Raw genomic sequence first — 14,732 nt, forward strand, 5'->3', positions numbered from 1 at the left:
GAGCCTGTTCTGTGGAGCCCAGGAACCACAACCACTGAGCCCAGGATCCACAGCTACTGAAGCTTGCACATCCTAGAGCCCATGCTCTGCAACAAGAAAAGCCATGTCAATGAGAAGCCCATGCACCTCAACTAGAGAGTAGATTCTGCTCTCTGCAAATAGAGAAAAGCCCACGTGACCACAAAGATCCAGCACAGCTAAAAACAAATAAAGAATGTTTAATTCATTAAAGAAAAAATCAAACTTCAGAAAGGATGCCTGCCACATGTATGAATTGCAGGAAATTTTACACATGCACTACAATACAGATACAAGGATGTTCGTGGCAGCAAGAAATTGTCAACAAACTCAGCTGCCAGTGGGAGAATCAGATAAGCTGCAGGACATACCTGGTGAAGCTGGCAGGGTGAAGTCATAGAGAGAATGCAAGAGGTCTTCACCCATTCACATAGGAAGACATCAGTATTAGGATTCTCTAGAGACAAAACCAACACACACACACATATGTGCATCTGAATCAGCAAACTGAAGACCCAGGGGAGCCAATATTCCAGTCCAAGTCCAAGGACAGATGACTGATGTTCCTGCTCACACAGTCAGACAAGAGGAGTTTCCTCTTCTGCCACCTATTTGTTCCATTCAGGCCTTCAAATGGCTGGACAAGGCCCACCCACACTGGAGAGAGCCATTTGCTTTATAGAGTCCACCAGTTCAATGTTAACTTCATCCAGAAACACCCTCACAGACACTCCCAGAATCATGGTGGGCCAAGAGTTTGGATTCCCCGTGGCCTACTCAGGTTGGCACATGAAATTAGCCTTCACAACACCTGCATCCAGTGTAGAAATTTGACTTGCAGGATGTAGAGGACATGATCCCATTTAAACTTGGAAAAGTACAACACAAAACACTGTGTGTGGGTATAAGTATATAAATAAATCTATGTCTGTAAGTGCACAGAATTACCTGAAAGTGAACACAGATGGCTGATTATGGTGACTTTGGGGAGGGCAGAAGGGAGAACACAGGCTTTTCATTCTTTGGGCTTCTGTGCTATTAAACTATATGCAACAGGCATACATCCCATTTGCAGTCAAAAAACAACAGTAAGAAAAGTTGAGGGAAACTTTTCCTTCAACTCATGCAACTCCACAAGGGACATCTTCTAGGCAATGCAGCCCTGGGCAGAGGAGACTAAGCATGACAAGGAGAGAGGGGTGAACAGGTGCAGGTGCCAGCAGAAACCTGGAGAACTCAGCCATGAAGAGATGCAAGGAGGGTCAACACTGGAAGAAGACCCAGAGATGTCTTCAGTTCAGTTCAGTCGCTCAGTCGTGTCCGACTCTTTGCGACCCCATGAATCGCAGCAGGCCAGGCCTCCCTGTCCATCACCAGCTCCCGGAGTTTACCCAAACCCATGTCCATCGAGTCGGTAATGCCATCCAACCATCTCATCCTCTGTCGTCCCCTTCTCCTCCTGCCCCCAATCCTTCCCAGCATTAGGGTCTTTTCCAATGAGTCAACTCTTCACATCAGGTGGCCAAAGTATTGGAGTTTCAGCTTCAACATCAGTCCTTCCAATGAACACCCAGGACTGATCTCCTTTAGGATGGACTGGTTGGATCTCCTTGCAGGCCAAGGGACTCTCAAGAGTCTTCTCCAACACCACGGTTCAAAAGCATCAATTCTTCAGTGCTCAGCTTTCTTCACCATCCAACTCTCACATCCATACATGACCACTGGAAAAACCATAGCCTTGACTAGACAGACCTTTGTTAACAAAGTAATGTCTCTGCTTTTAAATATGCTATCTAGGTTGGTCATAACCTTCCTTCCAAGGAGTAAGTGTCTTTTAATTTCATGGCTGCAATCACCATCTGCAGTGATTTTGGAGCCCAAAAAAATAAAGTCTGACACTGTTTCCACTGTTTCCCCATCGATTTCCCATGAAGCGACGGGACCAGATGCCATGATCTTAGTTTTCTGAACGTTGAGCTTTAAGCCAACTTTTTCACTCTCCTCTTTCACTTTCATCAAGAAGCTCTTTAGTTCTTCTTCACTTTCTGCCATAAGGGTGGTGTCATCTGCATATCTGAGGTTATTGATATTTCTCCCGGCAATCTTGATTCCAGCTTGTGTTTCTTCCAGCCCAGCGTTTTTCATGATGTACTCTGCATATAAGTTAAATAAGCAGGGTGACAATATATACAGTCTTGATGTACTCCTTTTCCTATTTCTAGACTGATTTAAACTATACTATAAAGCAATAGCAATTGAAACAGCAATGGTACTGGCATTTTTCTAAAAAGATAAGCAGACCAGTGGGACAAAATCAAGAGCCCTGAAATAAGCTCTCACAATTACAGTCAACTAATCTTTGACAAGAGCACCAAGAACACACAATGGAGAGCAGACAGTTTCTTTAATTAATGTGATTGGGAAAACAGGGTATCCACATGCAAAAGAATGAAAATGAACCACTATCTTACATCATACAGAATAATTAACTCAAAATGGATTAAAGACATAAATGTAAGACCTGAAACCATAAAACTCCTAGAAGAAAGCACAGGAAAATTTCTCTTTGATCTTAGCAATGATTTTTTGAATGACACCTAAAGCACAAACAACAAAAACAAAAATAAACAACTGGGATTACATCAAACTAGAAACTTCTGTACACCAAAGGAAGTAATCAATAAATTGAAAAGACAATCTACAGAACAGGAGAAAATATTTGTAAACCATACAACTGATAAGGGGTTAGTATCCAAAATAGATAATGGACTTATACAACTTAACAGCAAAAAGCCCACACACAAACAGTCTGATTTTTAAAATGGCAAAGGACTTGAAGACATGTTCTGAAGAAGACATACAGATGGCCAACAGACACATAAAAGATGTTCAACATCACTAACCATCACTACTATCTAACCATCACTGAAATACAAACCAGAACTACAATGAGATATCACCTCACACCTGTGAGAATGGCCACCATCCAGCTGCAAGAGATAAGAAACATTGGTTAGGATGTAGAGGAAAAGGAGGCTCTGTGCACTGTTGATCAGAATGTACACTGGTGCAGCACTGTGGAAAACAGCAGGGTGGGCCCTCAAAAATTAAAAACAGAACTACCATATGATCCAGCAATGCTACTACTGGGTATTTATCCACAGGAAACAAACTCAGTATCTCAGAGAGATAGCTGCACATCCATCTTCATTGCAGCACTATTCACAAATCCAAGGTATGGAAATGACCAAAGTGTTTACTGACTGATAAATGGATAAATGTGGTATGCACATACAGTGATATACTATTCAGCCATAAAGAAGGAAATCTTGCCTTTTGTGACAAAATGAATGACCCTGGAGGGCATCATGATAAGGGAAATAAATCAGACAGAGAAAAACAAATACTATATGATATCACTTATACGTAGAATCTTTAAAAGAATGTTTAAGGTTGAACTCATAGTAACAGAGAATAGAATGATGGTTGGTAGGGATTGTGAGAATGGAGGAAAAAGGTGATAACGTTGAAGCATAGAAATGTTCAGTTATAAGATTTTCTAATGTATAGCATGATTTTTTTAGAGAGGATATTTGATGGAACTGATTGGATTATATACTTTAAATGGATGCAGTTTATTGCATATCAACTATACCTTAATATAGACTTTTAAACATTATGAAAATGTTGCTATAACAACTTTGAAAACTTGGATGTTACAGACAAATTCTTAGAAAACACAATCATTTCAATTCATATTCCCCTTAAAATCAATAAACTTTCACATCCATGATTTTTTAAAACCTTAGCAAACTAGAACTTCAGTTATGAAGACTGTCTTAACCTGAAAACAGATATCTACCCCAAACTTTCAGCAACAATCAGACCAAGTGGTAAAATCACAACAGCATCTCTCCTAAGATCACAAATGGGGTGTGGTGCCACATCTCTACCCAACTAAAAAGGTAGAGGTATAGGGATTTCAAGAAAGAAACAAAATTGCTGTTTATCTCGGATTATGACTGTCTATAGATAAGGCCCCAAATCACCTACAGAAAAGACTCATTTACAATTTTGAAAATTTTTTTTCATGCATTTGTGAACAAAAATTTAGCTAAATGCAATTTCACAAGAATGCTGTTTGCAACAGTATCAAAATTATTTTTTAACAACACATGAATAAAATTAACAAAAGACATATAAGAACTTTAGGAAAATTATAATACTATTGTGAAAAACATCAAAGTAGGCCTAAACAAATGAAGAAACACATGAAGTTCATGGTATTGAAAATTCAGTAACACTAAGATGACAGTTTCCCTAATTTGACCTACAAATTAATGAAATGTTGAGCAAAATCCTGTTGTCTATGTATGTGCCCAAGTGTGTGTGAACCTACTGTAAACAATCAGACTCTAAAATTCACATAATAAGCAAAGCAACAAGAATAGCCAAATACTAGTAAAGTTGCAGGATACAAAATCAATATACAGAAATTTGTTGCATTTCTACACACTAATAACAAACAATCAGAAAGAGAAATTAAGAACACAATTCCATGTACCTCTGGCACAAAAACAGAACTATAGACCAATGGAACAAGATAGAAAGCCCAGAAATAAACTCATGCACCTATGGGTACCTTATTTTTGACGAAGGAGGCAAGAATATACAATTGGGCAAAGACAGCCTCTTCTATAAGTGGTGCTGGGAAAACTGGACAGTTACATGTAAAAGAATGAAATTAGAACACTTCCTAACACCATACACAAAGATAAACTCAAAATGGATTAAAGATCTAAATGTAAGACCAGAAATTATAAAACTTAGAGGAAAACAAAGGCAGAACACTCGATGACATAAATCAAGCAAGATATTCTATGACCCACCTCCTAGAGTAATGGAAATAAAAATAAAAGTAAACAAGTAGGACCTGATTAAACTTAAAAGCTTTTGCACAGCAAAGGAAACTATAAGCAAGGTGAAAAGCCAACCCTCAGAATGGGAGAAAATAATAGCAAATGAAACAACCAACAAAGGATTAATTTCCAAAATACATAAGCATCTCATATAACTCAATGCCAGAAAAACAAACAACCCAATCAAAAAGTGGGGAAAAGACCTAAACAGACATTTCTCCAAAGAAGACATACAGATGGCTAACAAACACATGAAAAGATGCTCAACACTGATCATTATTAGAGAAATGCAAATCAAAATTACAATGAGATATCACCTCATACCAGTCAGGATGGCCATGATCAACAAGTCTACAAACAATAAATACTGGAGAGGGTATGGAGAAAAGGGAACGCCCTTGCACTGTTGGTGGGAATGTAAATTGATACAGCCACTATGGAAGACGGTATGGAGATTCCTTAAAAAACTAGGAATAAAACCACCATATGACCAGCAATCCCACTACTAGGCATGTACCCTGAGGAAAGCAAAATTGAAAAAGACACGTGTACCCCAATGTTCACTGCAGCACTATCTACAAAAGCTAGAACATGGAAGCAACCTAGATGTCCATCAACAGATGAATGGATAAAGAAGTTTTGGTACATATACACAATGGAATATTACTCAGCCATAAAAAGGAACACATTTGAATCAGTTCTAATGAGGTGGATAAATCTAGAACCTATCATACAGAGTGAAGTAAGTCAGAAATAGAAAGATAAATATGGTATTCTAATGTATATATATAAAATCTAGAAAAATGGTACTTAATTTATTTACAGGGCAGAAATGGAGAAACAGACATAGAGAATAGACATATGGACATGGGGAGAGGGGAGTAGAGGGTGAGATGTATGGAAAGAGTACCATGGAAACTTACAATACCATATTTAAAAGAGATAGCAAACAGGAATTTGCTGTACAGCTCAGGAAACTCAAACAGAGGCTCTGTATCAATCTAGACGGGTGAGATGGGGCGGAAGATGGGATGGAGTTTCAAAAGGGAGTGTTATATGTATACCTATAAGGGCCACCTTATACCGTGTAGGGCCACACAAGACGGACGGGTCATGGTGAAGAGTTCTGACAAAATGTGGTCCACTGGAGAAGGGAATGGCAAACCACTTCAGTATTCCTGCCTTGAGAACCCCATGAACAGTATGAAAAGGCAAAAAGATAGGACACTGAAAGATGAACTCCTCAGGTTGGTAAGTGCCCAATATGTTACTGGAGATCAGTGGAGAAATAACTCCAGAAAGAATGAAGAGATGGAGACAAAGCAAAAACAATACCCAGTTGTGGACATGACTGGTGATAGAAGCAAGGTCCAATGCTCTAAAGAGCAATATTGCACAGGAACCTGGAATGTTTAGGTCCATGAATCAAGGCAAATTGGAGAAACAGGAGATGGCAAGAGTGAACATTGACATTTTAGGGATCAGTGAATTAAAATGGAATGGAATGGGTGAATTTAACTCAGATGACCATTATACCTACCACTGTGGGCAAGAATCCCTTGGAAGAAATGCAGTAGCCATCATAGTCAACAAAAGAGTCTGAAATGCAGTACTTGGATGTAATCTCAAAAACGACAGAATGATCTATGCTCGTTTCCAAGGCAAACCATTCAATATCACAGAATCCAAGTCCATGCCCCGACCAGTAATGCTGAAGAAGCTGAAGTTGAATGGGTCAATGAAGACCTACAAGATCTTCTAGAAATAACACCCCAAAAAGATGTCCTTTCCATTACAGGGGACTGGAATGCAAAAATAGGAAGTCAAGAAACACCTGGAGTAACAGGAAAATTTGGCCTTGGAGTACAGAATGAAGCAGGGCAAAGGCTAATAGAGTTCTGCCAAGAGAATGCACTGGTCATAGCAAACACCCTCTTCCAACAACACAAAAGAAGACTCCACACATGGACATCACCAGATGGTCAACACCGAAATCAAACTGATTATATTCTTTGTAGCCAAAGATGGAGAAGCTCTATAGAGTCAGCAAAAACAAGAGCTGACTGTGGTTCAGATCATGAACTCCTTATTATCAAATTCAGACTTAAATTGAAGAAAGTAGAGAGAACCACTAGACCATTCAGGTATGACCTAAATCAAATCCCTAATGATTATACAGTGGAAGTGAGAAATAGATTTAAGGGACTAGATCGGACAGACAGACTGGCTGATGAACTATGGATGGAAGTTAGTGACATTGTACAGGAGACAGGGATCAAGACCATCCCCAAGAAAAAGAAATGCAAAAGAGCAAAATGGTTGTCTGAGGAGGCCTTACAAATAGCTGTGAAGAGAAGAGAAGAGAAGAGAAAAGCAAAAGAGAGAGAAAAAAAAAAAGATATACCCATTTGAATGCAGAGTTTCAAAGAATAGCAAGGAGAGATAAGAAAGTTTTCCTCAGTGATCAGTGCAAAGAAATAGAGGAAAATAATAGAACGGGGAAGACTAGAGATCTCTTCAAGAAAATCAGAGATACCAAGGGAACATTTCATGCAAAGATGGGCTCAATAAAGGACAGAAATGGTATGGACCTAACAGAAGCAGAAGATATTAAGAAGAGGTGGCAAGAATACACAGAAGAACTGTACAAAAAAGACCTTAATGACCCAGATAATCACGATGGTGTGATCACTCACCTAGAACCAGACATCCTGGAATGTGAAGTCAAGTGGGCCTTGGAAAGCATCACTATGAACAAAGTTGGTGGCGGTGATGGAATTCCAGTTGAGCTATTTCAAATCCTAAAAGATGATGCTGTGAAAGTGCTGCACTCGATATGCCAGCAAATTTGGAAAACTCAGCAGTGGCCACAGGACTGGAAAAGGTCAGTTTTCATTTCAATCCCTAAGAAAAGCAATGCCAAAGAATGCTCAAACTACCACACAATTGTACTCATCTCACATGTTACCAAAGTAATGCTCAAAATTCTCCAAGCCAGGCTTCAACAATTCGTGAACTGTAAACTTCCAGATGTTCAAGCTGGTTTTAGAAAAGGCAGAGGAACCAGAGCTCAAATTGCCAACATTCACTGGATGATTGAAAAAGCAAGAGAGTTCCAGAAAAACATCTATTTCTGCTTTAATGACTATGCCAAGGCCTTGGACTGTGTGGATCACAATAAACTGTGGAAAATTCTGAAAGAGATGGGAATACCAGACCACCTGACCTGCCTCTCGAGAAATCTGTATGCAGGTCAGGAAGCAACAGTTAGAACTGGACATGGAACAACAGACTGGTTCCAAATAGGAAAAGGAGTACGTCAAGGCTGTATATTGTCCCCCTGCCTATTTAACTTATATGCAGAGTACATCATGAGAAATCCTGGGCTGGATGAAGCACAAGCTGGAATAAAGATTGCTGGCAGAAATATCAATAACCTCAGATATGCAGATGATACCACCTTTACGGCAGAAAGTGAAGAATAACTAATGAGCCTCTTAATGAAAGTGAAAGAGGAGAGTGAAAAAAGTTGGCTTAAAGCTCAACATTCAGAAAACTAAGATCATGGCATCTGGTCCCATCACTTCATGGCAAATAGATGGGGAAACAGTGGAAACAGTGACAGATTTTGTCTTTTTGGGCTCCAAAATCACTGCAGATGGTGACTGCAGCCATGAAGTTAAAAGACGCTCAATCCTTTGAAGAAAAGATATGACCAACCTAGACAGCATATTAAAAAGAGACATTACTTTGCCAACAAAGGTCCATCTAGTCAAACCTATGCTTTTTCCAGTAGTCATGTATGCATGTGAGAGTTAGACCATAAAGAAAGCTGAGCGCCAAAGAATTGATGCTTTTGAACTGTGGTGTTGGAGAACTCTTGAAAGTCCCTTGGACTGCAAGGAGATCAAACCAGTCAATCCTAAAGGAAATCAGTCCTGAATATTCATTGGAAGGACTGATGCTGAAGCTGAAACTCCAATACTTTGGCCACCTGATGTGAAGAACTGACTCATTAGAAAATATCTTGTTGCTGAGAAAGATTGAAGGCAGGAGGAGAAGGGGACAACAGAGGATGAGACGGTTGGATGGCAGCACAGACTCGATGGACATGAGTTTGAGCAATTTCTGGGAGTTGGTGATGGACAGGAAAGACTGGCCTGCTGCAGTTCATGGGGTCACAAGAAGTCAAACACGACTGAACTACTGAACTGAACTGTAGGCAGCATATAGTTTAACTCTATGTCTTTGATTAGAGAATTTAATCCATTTACAGTTAAAGTTTTTATTGATAGGTAAGCACTTACTGATGATGATATCTTGTTTTCCAGCTATTTTGTAGTTTCCTTGTACCTTTCTTCCAATCTTACTATTTTCTTTTGTGAATTGATTTTTCTATAGTAGTATGGTTAGATTCCTTTTTTATTTATCTTTCATGAATTTACTGTAGGTTTTGCTTTATGGTTACAAAGAGGCTTATATAAAACATCTTTTAGATACAAGTCTGTTTTAAGCTGATAGCAACATAATTGCATCCACATTCAAAAGTTCTACCCTTTATTCCATGCACCACATTGTTTTGTTCTTGTTGTCATAATTTATTTTTTAATATTGCATATCTATTAACAACCTATTGCAGCTATAGCTATTTTTAATATTTTTCTGTCCTCTAACATTTATTCTAGACTTAAGTTGTTAACAAACCACATTACAGTATTCAGTTCAGTTCAGTTGCTCAGTTGTGTCCGACTCTGCAACCCCATAGACTGCAGCACGCAGGTTTCCCAGTCCATTGGAAACTCCCAGAGCTTGCTCAAACTCATGTCCATCGAGTTGGTGATGCCATCCAACCTTCTCATCCTCTGTCATCCCCTTCTCCTCCTGCCTTCAATCTTTCCCAGCATCAGGGTCTTTTCCAATGAGTCATTTCTTCGCATCAGGTGGCCAAAGTATTGGAGCTTAAGCATCAGTCCTTCTAATGAATATTCAGGACTGATTTCCTTTAGGATTGACTGGTTTGATCTCCTTGCAGTCCAAGGGACTCTCAAGAGTCTTCTCCAACACCAGAATTCAAAAGCATCAATTCTTTGATGCTCAGCTTTCTTTATAGTCCAACTGTCACATCTATACATGACTAGTGGAAAAATCATAGCTTCGACCATATGGACCTTTGCTGGCAAAGTAATATCTCTGCTTTTTAATATGCTGTCTAGGTTTCTCATAGCTTTTCTTCAAGGAGCAAGTGTCTTTTAATATCATGGATGCAGTCACCATCTACAGTGATTTTAGAGCCCAAGAAAATAAAGTCTGACACTGTTTGCACAGTTTCCCCATTTATTTCCCATGAGGTGATGGGACCAGATGCCATGATCTTAGTTTTCTGAATGTTGAGCTTTAAGCCAACTTTTTCACTCTCCTCTTTCACTTTCATCAAGAGGCTCTTCAGTTCCTCTTTGCTTTCTGCCATAAGGGTGGTATGATCTGTGTATCTGAGGTTATTGATATTTCTTCCGGGAATCTTGATTCCAGGTTGTGCTTCATCCAGCCCAGAATTTTGCATGATGTACTCTGCATATAAGTTAAATAAGCAGGGTGACAATATACAGCCTTAACATAGTCCTTTCAATTTTGAACCAGTCCATTGTTTCAAGTCCAGTTGTAACTGCTGCTTCTTGACCTGCATACAGATTTCTCAGGAGGCAGGTAAGGTGGTCTGGTATTACCATTTCTTTAGGAATTTTCCACAGTGTTTTGTGATTCACACAGCCAAAGGCTTTAGTGTAGTCAATAAAGCAGATGTTTTTCTGGAATTCTCTTGCTTTTTCTATGATCCAGTGGATATTGGCAACTTGATCTCTGGTTCCACTGCCTTTTCTAAATCCAACTTGACATCTGGAAGTTCTCGGTTCACATACCGTTGAAGCCTCAGTTGGAGAATTTTGAGCATTACTTTGCTAGCGTGTGAGATGACTGCAATTGTGCAGTAGTGTGAACATTTTTTGGTATTGTCTTTCTTTGGGATTGGAATGAAAACTGACTTTTTTCAGTCCTGTGGCCATGGCTGATTTTTCAAATTTGCTGGCATGTTGAGTACAGCACTTTAACATCATCATCTTTTAGGATTTGAAACAGCTCAGCTGGAATTCCATCATCTTCACTAGCTTTGTTCGTAGTGATGCTTCCTAAGGCCCACTTGACTTCCTAAGGCCCAAGCTGTCTGGCTCTAGGTGAGTGATCACATCATTGTAGTTATCTGGGTCATTAAGATCTTTTTTGTATAGTTCTTCTGTGTATTCTTGCCACCTCTTCTTAATATCTTCTGCTTCTGTTAGGTCTATACCATTTCTGTCCTTTATTAAGCCCATCTTTGCATGAAATGTTCCCTTGGTATCTCTCAGTTTCTTGAAGAGATCTCTAGTCTTTCTATTGTTTTCCTCTATTTCTTTGATCACTTAGGAAGGCTTTCTTACTTCTCCTTGCTATTCTTTGGAACCCTGCATTCAGATGGATATATCTTTCCTTTTCTCCTTTGCCTTCACTTCTTTTCTCAGCTATTCATAAGGCCTCCTCAGACAACCATTTTGCCTTTTGCATTTCTTTTTCTTGGGGATGGTCTTGATCCCTGCCTTCTGTACAATGTCATGAACCTCCATCCATAGTTCTTCAGGCAATCTGTCTATCAGATTTAATCCCTTGAATATATTTGTCACTTCCATTGTATAATCATAAGGGATTTGACTTAGGTCATACCTGGATGGTCTAGTGGTTTTCCCCACTTTCTTCAATTTAAGTCTGAATTTGGCAATAAGAAGTTCATGATCTGAGCCACAGTCAGCTCCTGGTCTTGTTTTTGCTGACTGTATAGAGCTTCTCCATATTCAGCTGCAAAGAATGCAATCATTCTGATTTCAGGATTGACCATCTGGTGATCTCCATGTGTAGAGTCATCTCTTGTGTTGTTGGAAGAGGGTGTTTGCTATGACCAGTGTGTTCTCTTGGCAAAAGTGTTAGCTTTTGCTCTGCTTCATTTTGTACTCCTAGGCCAAACTTGCCTGTTACTCCAGGCATCTCTTCACTTCCTAGTTTTGCATTCCAGCCCCCTCCGATGAAAAGGACATCTTTTGAGGTATTAGTTCTAGAAGGTCTTGTAGGTCATCATAGAACCGTTCAACTTCAGCTTCTTTGGCATTAGTGGTTATGGCATAGACTTGGATTACTGTGATACTGAATGGTTTGACTTGGAATTGAACAGAGATCATCCTATCATTTTTGAGATTGCACCCAAGTACTGCATTTTGGACTCTTTTGTTGACTGTGAGGGCTACTCCATTTCTTCTAAGGGATTCTTGCCCACAGTAGTAGATATAATGGTCATCTGAATTAAATTCAACCATTCCAGTTCATTTCAGTTCACTGTTTCCTAAAATGTCAATGTTCACTCTTGCCATCTCCTGTTTGATGACCACTTTCAATTTACCTTGATTCACAGACCTAATATTCCAGGTTCCTAAGCAGTATTATTCTTCAACAGCATTCCATCACCATTGACATCCACATCTGGGCATTGTTTTCACTTTGGCTCTGTCTCTTCATTCTTTCTGGGGCTATTTCTCCACTGTTCTCCAGTAGCATTTGGGCACCTACTGACCTGGCAAGTTCATCTTTCAGTGTCCTATCTTTTTGCCTTTTTATACTGTTCATGGGGTTCTCAAGACAAGAATACTGAAGTGGTTTGCCATCCCTTCTCCAGAGGACCACAGTATTAGTGTATCATAAATTTGACTATACACTTACTTTTACCAGTGTGTTTTATATTTTCTTGTGTTCATGTTACAAATTGGGGGATGGGGGAAGGTGAAAGCCAAGTCCCAAATTGGGAGAAAACATCTGCAAGGCATACAGCTGCTGAATTAATATTCAAAATTCACATATAACCCCTATAAAATCTAGGAGAACATAAAGGCTCCCAGAGACAGAGAACAAAGGACTTGAGACACTGTATAGCAAAGAAACACTGGTGGTTGACCAGCAGAGGATGCAGAATACCATTTCCAACTGGGGTATTAAATCAAACTCAAGAAACATTGATTCCAATCCGCCAGCCACCAACCCAGAACTTCCTTGTGGTAGGATACACCTACACTATGGGCCCAAAATGCCCCGCATGCTCTCCAGCACAGCACTTTTGTTCGGCTGCAGGAGCAAAAATTTATATTGTCTTTCTCTAAAGACAGTTTCTAAACACTCCTACCTCCCCACTCCCTACAGTGGAAAGATCACAGACTCAGTTTCTGACCAAGTGCCTTCACCTATGGGGTCATGTCTATTCTAGGCTGATTATTTCCACCTCTTCTATGGGGATGAGGAGGGTCACACGGAATGCTGTCTAGGATTGTGTTGAAAACTAAATTCTCATATTAACATACCTGTGTTCATAGTAGCACTATTCACAGTAACCAAAAGTTGAAAGCAACCCACATGTTCATTCATGGATGAACAGATAAAAAGAATTGTGGTCCATACATAAAATGGAACATTATTGAGTCTTAAAAAAAAAGGAAATTCTGACATGTGCTACGACATGGATTAACCATGAAGACATTATGTTAAGTGAAATAGTTCAGTTCAGTTCAGTCGCTCAGTCGTGTCCGATTCTTTGAAACCCCATGGATTGCAGCACGCCAGGTCTCCCTGTCCATCATCAGCTCCCGGAGTTTACTCAAACTCATGTCCATTGAGTCGGTGATGCCATCCAACCATTTCATCCTGTCGTCCCCTTCTCTTCCCGCCTTCAATCTTTCTTAGCATCAGGGTCTTTTCAAATGAGTCAGTTCTTCGCATCAGGTGGCCAAAGTATTGGAGTTTCAGCTTCAACATCAGTCTTCCAATGAATATTCAGGACTGATTTCCTTTAGGATGAATTGGTTGGATCTCCTTGCAATCCAAGGGACTCTCAAGAGTCTTCTCCAACACCAAAGTTCAAAAGCATCAGTTCTTTGGTGCTCAGCTTTCTTTATAGGTCCAACTCTCACATCCATATATGACTCCTGGAAAAACCATAGCTTTGACTAGATGGACCTTTGTTGGCAAAGTAATGTCTCTGCTTTTTAATATGCTGTCTAGGTTGGTCATAACTTTTCTTCCAAGGAGTAAGCGTCTTTTAATTTCATGGCTGCAGTCACTGTCTACAGTGATTTTGGAGCCCAAAAAGATAAAGTCTGTCACTGTTTCCACTGTTTCCCCATCTATTTGCCATAAAGTGATGGGACCAGATGCCATGATCTTAGTTTTTTGAATGTTGAGTTAAGCCAGCTTTTTCACTCTCCTCTTTCACTTTCATCAAGAGGCTCTTCAGTTCTTCGCTTTCTGAGGTTATTGATATTTCTCTCAGCAATCTTGATTCCAGCTTAACCAGTTACAAAACGACAAATATCCTGAATGATTCTACTTACATTGTGACCTAGAGGAGTCGAATTCATTGAGACAGAATGTAGAAGCATGGGTACTAGAGGGTGAGGGGAATGGAGAGTTATCCTTAAATGTGAACAGGGCTTCAGTTTGGGAAGATGAAAAAGTTGTGCAGATGGGTGATGGTTAAGTTTGCACAACAATGTACATGTAGTTAATACTGCAATCTATGTTTTAAAATGGTTTAAGTGGTAATTGTTATATATATTTTACCACAATTTTTTAAGTAAAAGTTTAAAAAACACACATAATTGCCATTTTTCACTGATTCATCCAGCCTTCCTCTCCCTCAGTCACCCCGCTACCACCACTCCCCTACCCGCACCC

At 39.7% G+C, this 14,732-nt stretch overlaps 1 long non-coding RNA gene across 1 annotated transcript; it reads right to left on the bottom strand.

The window, feature by feature from the left end:
- Nucleotides 1-200: 200 nt before the first annotated feature.
- On the bottom strand, nt 201-14,326 carry LOC145509289 (uncharacterized). The gene is made up of 2 exons (XR_014055986.1): nt 13,364-14,326; nt 201-2,171 (listed from the first exon to the last, which is right to left on the bottom strand). It is a non-coding gene; the product is annotated as an uncharacterized LOC145509289 (long non-coding RNA).
- Nucleotides 14,327-14,732: the final 406 nt, after the last annotated feature.

Source organism: Giraffa tippelskirchi, chromosome 6 (genome assembly GCF_054371585.1).
Source record: "Giraffa tippelskirchi isolate mGirTip1 chromosome 6, T2T-mGirTip1v1.2.pri, whole genome shotgun sequence".
Classification (NCBI taxonomy): Eukaryota; Metazoa; Chordata; class Mammalia; order Artiodactyla; family Giraffidae; genus Giraffa; species Giraffa tippelskirchi.